Genomic DNA, 7,168 nt, shown 5'->3' with positions numbered 1-7,168 from the left:
CCCTGCTCAGGGGACTGCAGCAAGGGAATGGGGATTTGGGCTCCACTGAGAGGGAAAAGCGAGGACTTAAGGGGCAGAGATGCCACCACCTTTTCATTGGGGGAGGGGACACAACCGACCTTACAGGTCGCGAGGTCCTCCCCCTCTGAGGGATGGTGTCTCTCCTGGGATAGGCTGGGGGCTGGGGAGACCTTCAACTGCCACCTTGTCCAGCCCTTCCAGATGCTCTGCCCTCTGGGGCTTTGGTCTATTCCTTTTAGGACAACAGCCAGCTTGGGGTCAGCGCACCCTATGGCCACCAGACCTGGGAACCTGCGCATGAACAACGCTGGGCCCAGCACATGGCACTGATGCACACACGGGCCCGGGACCATGCGCAGACATGTCGCCGGAAGATGCTTTTCGCCCTAAGCCAATGTCCCTGGGTGTCTGGGGATCAGAGTTGGTTTGGGGAGTTCGGGTGGCGGGGTTTGGGGGGTGCTGCCTCTGCATGGCAGGTCTTCCATTGCGCCTTCTTCCAGCGCAGGGTCTCCCCCCGCCTCACCAGCAGCCGAGATGGTGGTGGCTTCCATCGGCACCTCACCTTGTGGGGAGGACGATAGAGTGGTGGTGGTGGAGGAGTGGCTGTGCCAGCTGCAGCCGCCTCGATGGTGCTGGCGGCCTTGGAGGTGGGGCAATTCTTGTGGACATGCCCCACCTCCTTGCAGGCGTGGCATGACATGCCATTTGCCGACCAGAAGACACAGTAGGCAGCCCCCTCAAAGGTCACATCAAACCGCCCCTCTGTGCACTCCTCCCGGGCCAGGCAAGTAAAGACCTGGTGCCCGAAGGAGTACACATGGCGGAGACTGGGCTCTCTGAGGCCGAGCAGAGTCAGCACCACCCCGGACCTGACCCTCCCCCAGTTGGGGAAGGTTGGGGAGGAGGAGATCATCGGGAACAAAGGGCGTGACGTTGGATAAAACAAGCCTCTCTGCGATGGCCTCAAGAGGATCCACCACCAGAAAGACCCTGCCCACGGTGAGCCCCTTGGTCAGGGCCGGGTGCGCTGCCCGCTCGGACTTCAGGAAGAACACTGCCTTCCCATACATGCGCGAGGCTGCAACAATGGCCGAGGGGCCGACAACCCTGGCCAAAGCCTTCATGCATATTTCTACAGTCAGCTTGGAGTGAATGTAGCTCTTTACCCCCGTGACCCTGGTCGGGAGGCGGAATGGTGACAGGGCCGCGGGAGCAGCAGTGGCCACAGAATCAATCACTCCCGCATAGGTCATCTTGGCGGCCCTGCTGCTGGTGATAGTGTCGCCTCTGCAGCTGCCCTGGAGAGCCCAGCCGCCGGTGACCTCGAGGCAGCTATTGGGGGATGAGGCACACTCATCCCGAGCCTTGTTGGTGGTAGCAACAGTGTTTAGAAAGAGGAAGGGGAAAAGAAGGATTACCCTCTCACTCCTGATGGTGTGTAAAGACAGAAGGGAGGAGGAGAGAGAGAGGGAAAATGACAGAGAGACACAGAAGAGGAAAGGGTAATGGGTGCAGGGTGGGTGGGCGTCACTGGGTGGAGTGGAGCGGTGTGGTGGGGGTCTAGCTGTTCTTCCCATAGTGAGAGGGCGATGTCTCCGCCAGGCAGCTGGTACTGCCTGGCACATAGAAGTCAGATCCGTCCCTGTTTGCCAGGCAGCACTTACTACATGGACTGGGACATGGGTGGGGTGGGGGCAAGATGTTAAATGGGCACATGCATGTATCCCTTCTCCCTGAGTCCTTTTTCCTCCCCCTACAAAGCAACATGGTCTTCATAGCCCCCACCAAACAAAAGTCCAGACACCCACCGCAGACGTTATAAAAAAAGTCCTGGCCTCCCTGTCTTGCAGTACCTCCTCTCTCTCTCTCTTCCAATTCTTCAGGCCTCAGGCTTTGCAGGCTCCAGACCCCTGCAGTCCCGGCAACAATGTCAGCAGCAGGCTTCTAGTGTCCCATGGCAGCAGCAAAACCAAAGCAGCTTGTAAAAGTCCAGAGGAGTATGTTGGAAAAAATAACAGTAGCAGCACCCACAGCCAGCACACAGCAACAGCTCCCATTCAGACAGGGACAAGGTGCACCTGAGCGCAGTCAGGAAGCTGTAATTTGCACAGTCACGGGTGTTAATCACTTCTACATAATGACTATACTCTTAGGCATCATTTCTATAGTTTCTTTTCTTGAGAAATGTGTTTCAAGAGTGTTTGGCCTCAAACCACGAGGAGGATTTATAGTGTTCTCTTCTGAGCGGGAAGTAGACATTGAGTGTTGCTTTTAGCAGCTGCTCTCTGTCATTGATGAGTGTTCCATCTCTCTTTTGTGGAGAGCTGGAGGAAGGGAACACAGTCTGAGCTTTTATTGTTTAAAAAAAAAGTTTGCCATTGTATATAAACTCCCAAGAATGTCTTCTTGCCCATTGCTCCTTGTTCTGATGAGCAGTGTTCATGTCACTCAGATGTGAAACCTTGGTTCCTGCACAAGATAAAGGCAGGGGCCTCAGTCCATGGATGATGGATGCATTTGTTGGTGGAGGCTTGTGATATACTACCTTTGGAGCCTTGAAAGGAGTTACTGGCGTAAAAATTGAATGTCGCGGTCACTTTCATGGCCACTGGCAGTGGATGCCCTCCAATTCCCCCGGCGCCAAATCCTGCAGCAGGTGCCAAATGTAACTGACCAGTTCTCTAGGCATGCACAGTCTTTGGTGACACTAGTTCTCGGTCATCTGCAGGAATGAAAAGGGGTGTCTATAGATACAGGGCTGAGCTTGGCACTGACCAGCGATGGCTCGCTGTGGCTCTTCAGTTGCATGTGCAGGAGCCCCAGCCACCCCTTCTTCCTGAGGGTGCTGCTCCTCTGTCTGCCCTGCCAGGCGTCTCTGTTGTTTCTCTTCTCCTTTGTCTCTGCTTTCTGTAAGCCATGAGGCATACAGCTAGGCCATCAGGTTCCACGCTCCTGCTGTATTCCTCCTACAGGATGAAAGAGAGAGATGCCATGGGTGTTCTAAGAATCTCTCTTGGTTAAGTCGGAAGGCCTTTTTAACACATCCCAGAGAGTGCTGGCCACCTCTTGGATGGCCAGAGATTAGTGCGCTGCATGCCTGCCCGAGATCTCGCCCAACTCCAACCCCCCCGCCACTCCACCTGACCGGTTGGCAGCAACTTTACCCACTGGACTGCATGCTGTGCTGTCAGCTCAGGCACAGGCATTCTCCTAACCCACACTGCAACACTGCACTGTTAGCTTGAACCAAGCAGAGACTGGTCCAAACTGGGATGATGACATTGCAAGGGGCTATGAGCACCTCCACCAGTGACTGTTCCATGGCCATCTTTTGCAAGGAGATTGTATGACGTGCGTAGGGATCCAATTGTTCTGCAGTCCACTAAAACGCTTATTAGTTTTCAGTCTATGCTTGAGGGGTGAAAAGATCTGGAACATTTGGTGGCACTTTCATCCCTATGCATCGCTTGAGTGGGCAGATAATCTAGAGGCCCAACTCCAAGCACATCAATGTGGTTTTCCTAATGCGTGGCTGGTTCCCTACCAACCCCCCCCCGCACATGCTTGTGCAATACCATCAACTACAGGGCAACCCTTGCCCCTACCCCCCCCCCCCCAACTCACCTCAACCAAAGGACAGCCCTTGCCCCAGCACCGGACTGTCAGCCAGCCAGGAATAAGTGACTTTCCTGTATCTTCGCCTGATTGTGCAGTGCCTCAACCTTGAGGTCCAACAGGCAACCCTCGTGAGCGCTGCGCAACATTACTGTGCATTCACCTCCGAGTTCCCCTTGAAGTCCATCTTGCCAGGTACAAGCCTTATATATGCTGCTGTGAAACATGACAGTGAAGGTACGGCGATATATTTCCAAGTCAGGATGGTGAGTGGTTTGATGGGGAACTTCCAAGTGGTGGTGTTCCCATGTACCTGCTACCCTTATCCTTCTAGATGGTAGCGGTCATGGGTTTGGAAGGTGCTGTCTAAGGAGCCTTGGCGAGTTCCTGTAGTGTATTTTGTAGATCATGCACCCTGCTGTCACTGTGCATCAGTGGTGGAGGGAGCAAATATTTGTGAATGGGTGCCAATCAAGTGAACTGCTTTGTCCTGGATAGTATCAAGCTTCTTGAGTGTTGTTGGAGCTGCACTGATACAGGCAAGTGGAGAGTACTCCATCACACTCCTGATTTGTGGCTTGTAGATGGTGGACAGGTTTTGGCGAGTCAGGAGGTGAGTTACTCACTGCAAGATTGGTAGCCTCTGACCTGCTCTTGTAGCCACAGTATTTATATGGCTAGTCCAGTTCAGTTTCTGGTCATTGGTAACCCCCAGGATGTTGATAGTGGGGGATTCAGCGAAGGTAATGCCATTGAACATCAAGGGGTAATGGCTAGATTCTCTCTTGTTCGAGATTGTCATTGCCTGGATATTTTCCAGGTCTTGCTGTATTTGGACACGAACTGCTTCAATATCTGAGGAGTCGCGAATGGTGCTGAACATTGTGTAATCATCAGCGAACATCCCCACTTCTGACCTTATGATGGAAGGAAGGTCATTGATGAAACTGCTGAAGATGATCGGGCCTAGGACATGATGGATCTGAGAGGGGGAAATTAATTGGACACTTTGCTCCACAAGGCAGATTTGGACAGTGGTCAGGGACTGGAGGGTTGACTGCGAGTGATGCAGGTGAGGGGACCTAGAAGGCAGAAGGGGAGGAGCTTCAACTCTTACAATTGTCCAACAGGTTTGAGGTTCTTGCAGCTTGGGTGGATGAACGAACTGACCTTGGCACCATGGTACAAGAAGCCAATCAAGTGGGCAGAGTAAATGGGAATGTAATGGTGTTAGGAGACAGTATAGTCAGAGGGTAGACACAGTTCGCTGTAGTTGAGATAATGAGGCTGTGTTGCCTAACCAGTACTAGAGTTTGGGATATCTGCTCAGGGCTGGAGAGGAACTTGCAGTGTGAGGGGGAGGATCCAGTTGTCGTGGTCCGCAAGGATTAGGAAAGACGTTCTACTCAGGGATTATGAACAGTTAGGGGTTAAATTAAAAAGTAGAAACTCAAAAAGTAATAACTTCTGTGGGGGATATAGGTTTTGATTCATGGGGCACTGGCACCAGTGGGTAAGTGGGAGCTGTACTATTGGGATGAGCTTCACCTGAACCGTGCTAGCAACTCTGGTGATTTGTATAACTATGGCGGTAGAGAGGGCTTTAAACTAAATATTAGGGTAAGGGATCATGTGAGAAGAGATGTTATAAATCAAAGGGAAACAAGGTAAGAAAGCAGGATAGCGATTTGGGTAATGATAACCAGAGTGTGACAGGAAGCAACAGAGTGTACAAACTTAAACGTACACCAGCAGGTAAGGCCACAGATTGCAAAAATGGTAAAAAGAAAGAGTTAGAGGCTCTATATCTGAATGTGCACAGTATTTGTAACGAAATGGATGAATTATTAGCACAGATAGAAATAAATATGTATGAACTGATAGCCATTACAGAGATATGGTTGCAGGGTGACCAAGGCTGGGACCTGAATTTTGAAGGGTCTTTGACGTTTCAAAAAGATAGGAAGCTAGGAAAAGGTGGTGGGGTAGCTTTGTTAATCAAGGATGTCATTAGTACAGTAGTGAGAGATGTCCTTAACTCAAAAGAGCAAGGTGTAGAATCAGAAAATGCTGGAAAAACACAGCAGGTCTGGCAGCATCTGTGGAGAGTGAAACAGAATTAACATTGAGTCCATATGACTCTTCCTTTTCTGAGAAAGAGTCATAAAGACTCGAAAAGTTAACTCCGTTTCTCTCTCTACAGATGCTGCCAGACCTGCCTGAGTTTTTCCAGCATTTTCTGTTTCTATTTCAGATTTCCAGCATCTGCAATATTTTGCTTTTATCAAGCTGCAGAATCAGTTTGGGTAGAGATAAGAAATAGGAAAGGTAAGTGGTCACTTGTGGGATTATTTTATAGGCCCCCCCTAACAGTAGTTACACAGTAGTACAGAGAATCCAAGAAGAAATAGATGGAATGTGTAGGAAAGGTAGCGCAATAATCATGTGTGACTTTAATCTACATGTGGATAGGGTGAATCAGATTGGCAAAGGTGGCCTGGAAATTAGTTCATAGAGTGCATTTGGGACAATTTCTTAGAACACAACGTTCTAGAGCCAACCAGGGAGCAGGCTGTTCTAGACTTTGTAATGAGCAATGAGACAGGATTAATCAATAACCTCATGGTAAAAAAGCCTCTAGGTAACAACAATCATAACATGATAGAATCTCACGTTCAGTTTGAAGGGGAAAAGTGCAGTCTAAGACTAATGTTTTAAACCTGAATAAAGGTCATTATAAGAGTACATATGCAGAGCTCGCTCAAGTGAACTGGGAAACTAGGTTAAAAGGTAGGACTGCTGTGATGCAAAGGCAGATTTTTAGGGAGATATTTAATAACTCTTAGCAAAGATTTATTTTAGTGAAAAAGAAAGACACTTTGAGAAGGATGCATCATCTGTGGCTAAATAAGGAGGTTAAGGATAGTATCAAATTGAAAGGAACATTGTACAAATCTGCAAAGACTAGTGGTAAGTCAGAAGATTGGTCAGATTTTAAGAATCAGCAAAGGCTCCCTATTGTCATCTTAGGAAGAAAATCTGTTGTCCTTACCTGGTCTGGCTTACCTGCAACTCCAGAGCCACAGCAATGTGGTTGACTATTAAATGCCTCTGAAATGGCCTAGCAAGCCACTCAGTTGTATCAAACCACTGCAAACTCTAAAAAAAGGAATGAAACTGGGTAGGCCATCCAGCATTGACCTAGGCACAGAAAACTACAATAGCAAAACCAGCCCTGTCAACCCTGCAAATTCCTCCTTGCCAACATCTGGGGGCTTGTGCTAAAATTGGAAGAGCCGTCTCACAGACTAGGCAAGCAACAGCCTGGAATATTCATAGTCCATGAATATAGTCATATTCATAGAATCATACCTTACAAGCACCACCATCACCATCCCTGGGTATGTTCTGTCCCACTGGCAGGACAGACCCACCAGAGGTGGCAGCACCCTGGTATACCGTTGGGAGGGAGTTCCTGGGAGTTCTCAACATTGGCTGCAGATGCCATTATGTCTCATGGCATCAGGTCAAA

The 7,168-nt window shown here is 49.7% G+C and overlaps 1 non-coding gene across 1 annotated transcript; it reads left to right on the top strand.

Moving 5' to 3' along the window:
• Positions 1-2,158: 2,158 nt before the first annotated feature.
• LOC121285397 lies at positions 2,159-2,370 on the top strand. Its single transcript, XR_005944674.1, has one exon. It is a non-coding gene; the product is annotated as a small nucleolar RNA U3 (small nucleolar RNA).
• Positions 2,371-7,168: the final 4,798 nt, after the last annotated feature.

Source organism: Carcharodon carcharias, chromosome 12, assembly GCF_017639515.1.
Source record: "Carcharodon carcharias isolate sCarCar2 chromosome 12, sCarCar2.pri, whole genome shotgun sequence".
NCBI lineage: Eukaryota > Metazoa > Chordata > Chondrichthyes > Lamniformes > Lamnidae > Carcharodon > Carcharodon carcharias.
The sequence above is the reverse complement of the archived record's forward strand: the minus strand, read 5'-3'. Positions and strand labels throughout refer to the sequence as shown.